Raw genomic sequence first — 10,017 nt, forward strand, 5'->3', positions numbered from 1 at the left:
AAGATGTACTAAAAAATGATATAATCAAATTAATCAGATATATGGAATTTTTCCCCTCATTGAATGTAACTGTACACAATATGAAATCTATATTATAATTATTAAAAGAATAATCTCTTTTTTGTCTTTCCGGGCACTCCTCAAACACATGGTATGCAGTTTCTCTCTCTTCTCTACAGTATCAGCAGTCTGAGTTAGATTGAATTCCTAACTTCGATAAGTGATTATTCAATTTACAGTGACCGGTCAGTAATCCCGTAATAAGTCTTAGGTTAATTTTTAATTGTGCTATGCAATCTTTGTAGCGTTTTGAAGTTGTAAGTCACTAAAAGCATTTTTGATTATGAAAGTCTTGATAGTCTTTGCCAATAGAGTTCTCTTTCTTTTTCCTCTGCGCCGTTCTTAAGAGTGAATAGAGTTCCATCGCCTAGACCACAAATTAGTTCTGGGTCTATCATTCTTGAGGCCGCGCCTCTTCTTGCAAGTTTATCTGCATTTCATTGCCTTGAATGCCAGCACATGCTGGAATCCATATTAGATGCACCAGATTGTTCCAGCTGAGTAAGTTCAGCTTATCAGTGCACTTCCACACCAATTTGGATGTTACCTGGTAGGATATGAGTGCTATTATAGCTGCCTGGCTGTCACATACAATCTATACAGCATAGTATAATATATGCAGTTGACTTCATTGTGTTTTGGCTAATATTTTCATTCTAAAATCAATAAAATGTTGAGTGTGTTCTGCTATGTGATTCAGTTTTAAGTAATTCCTTAATCCTTATAAATGTGAGATGACTTAAGTAGAAGTTTATCGCACTAACCGCTATATATTTTCCAAATATGTGCAACACTTTTTTTCATCATTAACAACACTCTTTAGTTGTTGCTTCAGAATATTATGGCGTTTTGGAGTTATCCTTTAAGGAAGTCATTTTTGATTTCATCTACAATTACATTCAGAGATTGTTTTTGTTTTTGTAAATTCTACTAAACGCCTGAGTGCATACATTTCTCAAGGAATGTCTAAATAGAATGATGAACCTATGGTCGAAATGGTTGAATGATTTCCTGGAAGCATCGCACACGAAGGAAGGCTCAACTTTTATTTCGGTTTGTTTAATGCAATATTTGGCTTTGTTTTGAATTCTTGTTTTTGTGGTTGCCTATACAAATAGCAACCATTGTTGCTGATGTTGTTGCTGTTGTTGTTGTTGCTATTTTATTTCACCCAAAAAACAAATAACAATAATTATCTTGACAACAATTTCCGGTATTTGTATTAAGTCAAGCGAACTAAGCTATGCGAAATGAAAGTCGAATTCAAAAACTCTTGACTTCATCCTTGCAAAGGCAGCAGCGCACAAACATCGTGGCGTTCCGTTCAGATTAAGAGGTGATTTGTGGTGTGAGCCATGGTAAGTATGTTGGGCGGGAGAGGGGGTACTATAAGAAGGCAGCTATCATGTCAAAAGTAATAAACTTTTGTTTTATGATTTTGAAAATTTGATAAGGATAATATTTTGCAAGGATATTACATACAAATCATACAGAACAATATAAAATTTGTTGTGTACAAATGGTATTTGCTGCTGGTGGTAAATGCCAAGATATTTGATGTTAATTTGAGTGTGAAATTAAAACATTACCGAATTAAATTTGCTTCTGGTATTCTTAGTCATTGATGTTGATTTAAAGAAATATGAAATGAAAATTAGAAGTAATGCGGTCGTCGAAAAAATGCGTTAGGCGTTATTCTTTTGGTTGATAATTTTGTTTGTTCTTTTTAAAACTGCAAATTATTGATGAGTAGATGAGGAGGGTATGTGTTAAAATTTAAGGTAAATATAGGTATGTTTTTTGGGCTATTGTACTTAATTTGATAAAAATGTAACAGTATGTGGTATTATTCATACAAAATACATACAAAATTCTTATAAAAACGTGCTTATAAGATTCGATTAATTATAATTATAAATATATTATAAATAAATTCCATTAAATATTATTATAAATATTCCACTAAATGCATAGGTTCATAAATGACTCAGGTTGCATTAGTCTAAGTGTGAACATAGGTAGATACGTGGAGTTGAAGAAGGAACGAACCCTTACTAAGAAAGCTGTTTTGATTCCACATTCCTTTTAATAGTGGATAAAAGTTTGGGTATATTAGAACAAGTCAATTTGGGTAATATTGAAAATAACTAGTGTTGGAAATATTGTTGAGTGTGTTCAGAATGGACACCCCATAGCTTATGCCTGAGCCTGTATACTGAAACTACCCAATCTAGCTAAAGTGGAAAATATCAAGTATTGCAAATATCATCGAATTTATTAAAGAATGAGGCATCCAATGGCTTAAGCCTAGGTTAAGATAAGACTGAACATAGACACAGCAAGTGCTGTATATAAGTACAACAGAAAATAAGACAGGTTGGCTCTATGCTGTTTTATAGTCCAGTGCCTCTGAATGACGGATTTTAACCTAGATACTTTCATTTTACTTCAGTGTAACAAGTTAAAGATTTTATTTTTGCGGTCAAGTGGCCTTGTAGCTCTTAACTTGACTGCTTAGATTGTATGTGCAGATCTGAAATGATAAACAATAATCTAGTCAAGGTGTAGAGAGGGGTTTTAAAGAAACCTCGAGTTAAAAAAGAGTATAAGTGCTTAAGTGCACTAGCTCAAAACAGCTTCAACATAATATAATTCCTATTTGCTTGTAGTATATAATTTTCATACATCCACTTTCGTCTGTGTTTGGCAGAAGCAGGGACGGAAAGTGGAGCTTCTATAAGGAATATGTGCACCAAGTTGGAGATTCTACATTTGGAGTCAAGGGGTCATATAGCTATTGACTTGGCTGCTTAGGAAGTATGTGCGCAGTTTCTATTTGCCTGTCGCAAAAATTGGTTATAAATCTTTTTTCTTCTGTGACTGACAGGAGCAGGGCTGGGAGCAGTAGGATCCATAGAAGAGACGCTAACCTAGTTATTTTCGATTTACTTGTTGTTCCTATGTATCTGTCGCAGAATATGGTCATAAATTTCGTTTGTCTGCGCACTTGTTACCTGCTATATAAGCATTGTATGAAAAAAATTCTGAAAATTTGAATTTTTTGCTCTTATAGCGAAGTTATTGACTTGTGAAATATTTAAAAAAACGGAAAAGACAATTAAAGGGTGTTTATTTATTAAAAATTTGTCGGATCTTTAATTGATTATTAGCTTTACACAGTAGGTCTTAATTTAATCTTAAATTTTTTTAAAATTGTGATTGTTTTTATTATACCTTCCAGAATATAATATGCAGCAAACTTGTTTCAAGTACAAAAAAGGAATTTTATGTCATTATTCAGAAGTGTGAGAGCTCGAGCTTAATTTATCAAAAACTGTTCAAGTACGCAATTGACTTTAACTTGTTGAAGCGCAACCATTTTGACAGCTAAAGTTTAAATGTCAAGTGCATACAAACACGTCCAACTACTCGAAGTCCTCTACTAACAGATACGATACAAAAGACACATTTGCTCTGAAAGTTAATACATACGAGTAATAAAGGAATCGGTTGAAAATTATTTATGTGCATGTGCGAAACTGAGAAAAACAATAACAACTTAAGTACCGAGCTTTGGGATGTACGAGATACGAGTTTGGTTCAGAGGTTGCCTGACAACAAAAGCGTAATGGCGTACTCAAAGTGATGCCTTCTTCGGACTTACTTTCTATATTCATATCCTTGCATTGCATACTCAGTGCATCATTTCCAGCATAACATATCAACCTTGCTGTGGTTAGCAGACAGCTCTTAACAATATCAGCAATGAACGCAAACATATGCAGAAGTGAAGACATTTGACAGCACTTAGCCAGGCACTTTCCTTTGCTATCAACTTTTGTCCAAGTATTCCTATTAAAAGCAAATATTTTCGAATACATAAACACTTCACTTTAACTGCAATACTGACACATTTATACAGGATACACATACACACTCACACATACACACATGTACATAAATGCACCTATAATGGCACTTGCATCTGATAATATTTTTGTGTCCGAAAATTGCTGCAGGGCCACATATGCATTAAATACAATATATCTTTGATATTTAACCAAGCTGAAGTGCTCCACTCGAAATTGTTATTTTCTCAAGTGTTTTACGGTTTGATTACTTGAAACCTGTAAAATGCTTTTCCAGCTGCAGTCAGAGTTAATTATTTTGTCCTGTGTAATTCGAACATTATTCGATACAACAGTATCGAATATTGTTCACAAGCCTCACAACACAAGGTAAGACGTCCATGTAGTACCGCTCGGTTAACATACTCGTATGAACGCATGCTATTATGGACGCCCTCAGGTTCTCTTGTTTTCTAATTGAAGTTTAAGTTGTTCAAAGTGTCGAATTTTGTGGTAAGTCGTTCATCGATGAAAAATATTATTTAAAATTATATTGGGCAAAACTTTAATCGAATATCCATTCAGGTTTCTTGTAATTTGAAGTAAACAACTTTTTGTTATAAGTCATATCAAAGCCGAGCTGTCGGTTAGTCTTTATAGATACCTGATCGACCCACAGCAGTTACTCGATGTTGAAGTTAACATTTGGTAATTAGGGTTTGAAAGAGAAAAACTATTGCTATGCTGAAAACTATAAGTAATTTAAAATTGTTGGAGTTAGTATTTACTTGGGAATGAAGTTTAGCTTCCAATATAAAATATAAAAGTAATGTGATTATTTCTTGGATATTTTATTATTATTTTTATTTTATTATTATTTTAACATAATATTTTAAATTCCAACCCGTTTGTTCAGTGGTGTGCTGCTAACGAAAATAACAACTCTGGATGTAGGTTGTCAGTTCCTGGTTAGTAAAAATCAAGCACTTCTCAAAGAAATAAGTTGTTTTTAATATAACAAAAATAATGAAGTCTGGCAACTGCAGTGCATAAGTCCTTTCTAAGTAATTAATTACACTTTTATCTTGATGACTAGTTAATCGTCGATATAATCATATTTGGTATTCAAAAAATACCTGAATACTTTTTAGTAAGTAAATGCAATGTTATTACTAGTCCTGAATTTAGAGCTGGAAACAACATCGACACATACACGCTCAGAAATTCGGCTGATCTTGTGATAAAAGATAATGTCAATTATTTCGAAAATAACCAGGTTTCCTAGAAAGAGAAACTTTTAATAGAGTTGAATTTTGAACAGGAGTGAATTACAACAACAAAATTTTATTATTTATTAAATAATTAAGTTGACTATCATCAGTAGGTAGGGACTTACAACCTAAAACGCTTCAAAGATTGCATAGCACAATCAAAAAAAAACCTAAGAATTAGTACGGGATTATTGACCGGTCACTGTAGATTGAATAATCACCTATCAAAGTTAGGAATTCAATCCAACTCAGACTGCAGATACTGTACTTGGGGAGTGTCCGGCACTGATGTACAAGTGGAAGAAACACCTAGGAGGGTATTTCATGGATCTTAAAGATTTCATTAAAGAAATCGGACTTACAGATAAACATAATAGATATTAGAGATAGAACGATAGAAATAAAAATAGACATAAATACGATATATAGAGTTTCAATACGGTAAAATAAATTGACTAGTTGTGACATAACACGATTAGTCATCGTTTCTAATTTGACATGCACGAGTTCTAAGTCTGGCACTTGCAGTCCAATAAACTATACAAGGAAACTATATATATGAACTGATTATATATATGATAAACAGCGTTGTATTATCAGGCAAATTTCAATAAATTAATTAAAATTTTGTTGTTGGCTCTTATTACTCTTCGATCCCAACTAATTTACTCTTCGTTATGAGGCGTGTCATATTCCACTTTAAAAATTAATAGTAAATTTTTATGTTCATGTGGATAAAAAGCATGAATTTCTGTGCCTTATCATGTTATTCAATAAAGAGTTTCTCACTAATAAACACTAGAATTTATTACTTTTTTTTAAAAAAGTATGTTTTTATGCTCATAAATATTATTTCCTTTGAAATTTACATACAACCGAAAAGTTTCAAAATAGTATAAGCATTTGGAGGTGGCAATTGTGATTTGACTGTCTGCATAACATGCCTTCATGATAACGTGGCCATTCGTCAATTCATTCTGTGCATAACTTCTATGACTCCTATGAGGGTTCGGTGAGGAAGTTTGTTTTGCAATTGACATTATTTCAATGGAGTAGGGAAATTCATTTGTAGTGTGACATGTAAAATAGAGTACTCTGTGTATAATGAGAATTTTTTTTTTTCGTTTCGCTATTCGTATGTTTTTTAATTACTTGTGAAATAGCTTTCTTGCTTAATGTATGAAGCATCTGGCATTAAAGAAATACAAACTCCGTATCTACTTCTTTAAATGTAAACTTTATACCTACTCTTGGAATGGTTTCTTCATATTATCTGAAAGCTTTTAATTTACCTAATTTGATTTAACCTTTGTACTGTGGGACTTTATTAACTCAAAATTACTGTGTTAATTAAAAGTCGTACCCGAAGCAACTGTTCAAAAGCCAAATGAACCCAAAGAGTTAAATAAATTTCTTTCAAAAAATCCATTGCATGTAAGGAGCTAAGGTGCAGTAAGATCAAGATAACAACAACAAAGGCAACGGAAAGAAAACTTTCGTAATTAGCCATAAGTTAACAGATTTTGGAGTAATGCAACCAGAAAACTCCAAAATTGCAACACACGGAAAGTAAAGGAAAGCGTTGGCGTTTTTGATTATTTCGCAAACAGTGATATTTTCAGGTGAAATGGGGTGGGGACCGGTGATATGATATGCAGGAAAATAATATTATTTTACCATAATTCCATACTTCTCTTTGCATATAAATATATATTAAATAAGTTTGTATGTTTCGTAATTTAATGACATTGGCAGCATTGGGAAACTTCGTCTGTTGTTCTTTGTTGAATGAATTAAAATGGAAAAATAAATTAAATTATAATAAAGTGAAATATGACAGTAGAACCTTATTTAATAACAAAAACAAAATAAGCAAAACAAACTCAATGACGGAAATAAAAATAAACAAACGGAAGCAACACACGGAAGGAAATAAAAATGAAGCAAAGGAAGCATTTAGCGCATTGCAGTTGTCGGTTGGAATCAGTAGATAAAAGGTTAAATTACTCCGAAACTAAAACTAGCTAAGTAGGTGGGTCTGCGGGGTAACTAGATGAAAATATAATAAAATTAAATTAATTACAATCATTATCGCCTGGTACACACCTGTCGACATAACGACCGACAAATTCGAACGCCAAATATGGCGCAACTAAACTAGCAACTAGCAACTAGCAACAGTGAAGTAAATTGAAATTAAAACAAATAATAAAATGAAAATGGAAAGGAAAATTGAGAAATTATAAGTGAAAAATTCCTTCGAACTGAGTTAGTGACAACGGTAGCGAGCACCAGCGAGGACCTAATAGTAGTGGGGTGTGAGTTAATTAATTCGTTTTCTTACTAATTTCACTTCATTAGTATTTTTGGCTGTTGCTACTGAAAGTTAATTTTATCAGAAAGATAATTTCACAAATTCAGAAGGATTAAGTTGTGTGCAAGCGTCCTAACCAGTCACACGAATTCCGTATATTCACTTCATGTCCTTGCAATAAATTCAATTTCTTCATGAACATGTGCAAGTCAGAAATTGTTTCCTTTGTTTAGAGCACACAAGTCATAGCAGTTTGACAATATTTCTCTTTGTTAAAAGGAAAGTGTTTACTTCACTGACTTTTTTAATTCGTATTATTAACACCGTTTGATCTGGTAACTCCTAATGTAACTCTTACTTCAACTTCAAGATGTACGTCTATTGGAAAGAAATAAAAAGGAGTAGCAGCAACGAAATTGTGATTTAATCCGTTTTAATTGACAATATAGGGATGATAATAGGCTATAGGGATAATAATTGACTTTTCAGACGTTATTCATTACTGATATGACTAAATTAAAAAAAAGGAACTTGAGTCCGATTTTCACATCATTAATTATAGGAGAATATATTCTTTAGACGCTGGGCTATAGATGCTTAATGGTTTTGAGCGTTAAAATAACTAACTATTTCATATTCTTAACTACAGGAAAAGGTATATGTTTTATATAAAATATGTTAAAAAGTTATTCACTATTATTAAATATTAAATAATATTCTTAGTAGCTATACCTTATTGTTCACAATGTTTAAATAGACCATAAAATGAAATTATATTCTTTTTAACAAATAATACGTATAGGCATTTCAAAAATGATCCATTTTCACACCAGCATTAGTCACAGCCACTACGACACTTCCTTACAGAGACAATCGAGGGTCCAGTAAAATATATCATTAGGTATCATATTTACTCCAAAACAGTATAAGGGAGTGGATAATGGATTTAAGTTGCTTATTACGATAAACATATCTTATCTCGAAAATATTCTCAGACCTATCCCGAAGGAGGATTGACAGCAGAACATGAAGGTTCAACAAAAAGATGATAGCAACAATATATTTATGGGGTTATAAAGAATTTGAATGTCGTTAACTGAAAGATACTATCAGGTAACCAAAGGAAATGAAACCAGATGGTGAAGAAGCCTAAGAAATAGAAGAATATTTTTTCTATCATAACTACTTATTATGAAAAGTGAACAAATGTTATCAATTGAAATTAAAGTTTGTTATTTTAACTATAACAAATTACTTATTTCACTAGAAGAGTCCTTCATAGTTTACAGTCAATCACTTATGAATGTTTATACATCCTTACAAAAGGATTTAAAATACAAACGAATGATTGTCCTACACCTTGTCAGAGTAAAAGTCAGTTATGTTTGAAAAGCATCACAGTCAGACATCATTTAATACTATGTAAGTACTAGAACTAATCAGCTCAAAGCCAAAACAATGTTTTACATGCTTAATAAAACCGAATTACTCTTCAAGTACGCACAGAAATCTTCAGAAAAAGTTTTAAATACAAAATTTTGTATATCCCAAAGACGATGAGGGGAAAAGAATAAGCAAAATTAAACCAAACAACGTCTGTGGCAGTGTATTTATGACGTAATGACGGCTAGTGACATTTAGGGGATAATTTCGGCGGATGAATGCGTCTTATGCTGCTTAATATCAACCAGCAAATAACCAAGACAGAAGTATCTTGGTAAATACTTCAAATTCCAATGTTGAAGGCAGCAAAAAAAAAACAAACAAAAAAAAAGAAATGGAAAAAATATGCATTGAAGTGAGTGGGGAAAACAAAAATCTTGAATTTGAAGTACTTTGGCATGTCATTCGCATTTTAAAGAAGCTAAGATTTGGCGATGAGCAACGAAATGGGATTGAAGTTTTCACATTTTATCCCTTTCCTTCGGTTTCTGTTCTGATAACAGTTGGCGGAATGTCACAACTGCAACGGCAATAACAGTGCCGAATGGATGGGGGCGCGACTTCATGTTACGCATCACTGATAACATCACGACAGCACCGGGAATGAAAAGCTTACCGGAGTCATCGGCGCAACAAACAATGTGTCGATGTACCATCTGGGGAGCAATTCTCGGGTATTACAAGCATTGTGTGTGCGTAATACTATATTTGTATACTCGTATCTCCTCTTTTCCTCTTCATGCAGACAGTCTCGAGCAGCAAATTGTGGATGTTGCAGCATTTGTTACTGCTGGTTTTGAGTGCCGTGGAAAACGCTTCACTTATTTTAATTATTTCGCTTTGTTGGTATGCCTTAAATATTAATCAATCAGAAAAGTTTGTTAACTTTCTAAAGCACTCCCTCCTCTTCACCTTTCGAAAGTGAGCTTAAAGTCTTTTTAAATTGTTTTAAGTTTGCCGAATTATTGAGCCAAAAATGAGGGTTTGAAGTCCTTTGTTGTCATGCATGTTTGCTAATTGTTTTCGATGTAATAAAAGGATAGTAAACCGATTATTTCGTAAGATTAGTTCTGATTTTATT

Source organism: Teleopsis dalmanni, chromosome 2, assembly GCF_002237135.1.
Source record: "Teleopsis dalmanni isolate 2A chromosome 2, ASM223713v2, whole genome shotgun sequence".
NCBI classification, from domain to species: domain Eukaryota; kingdom Metazoa; phylum Arthropoda; class Insecta; order Diptera; family Diopsidae; genus Teleopsis; species Teleopsis dalmanni.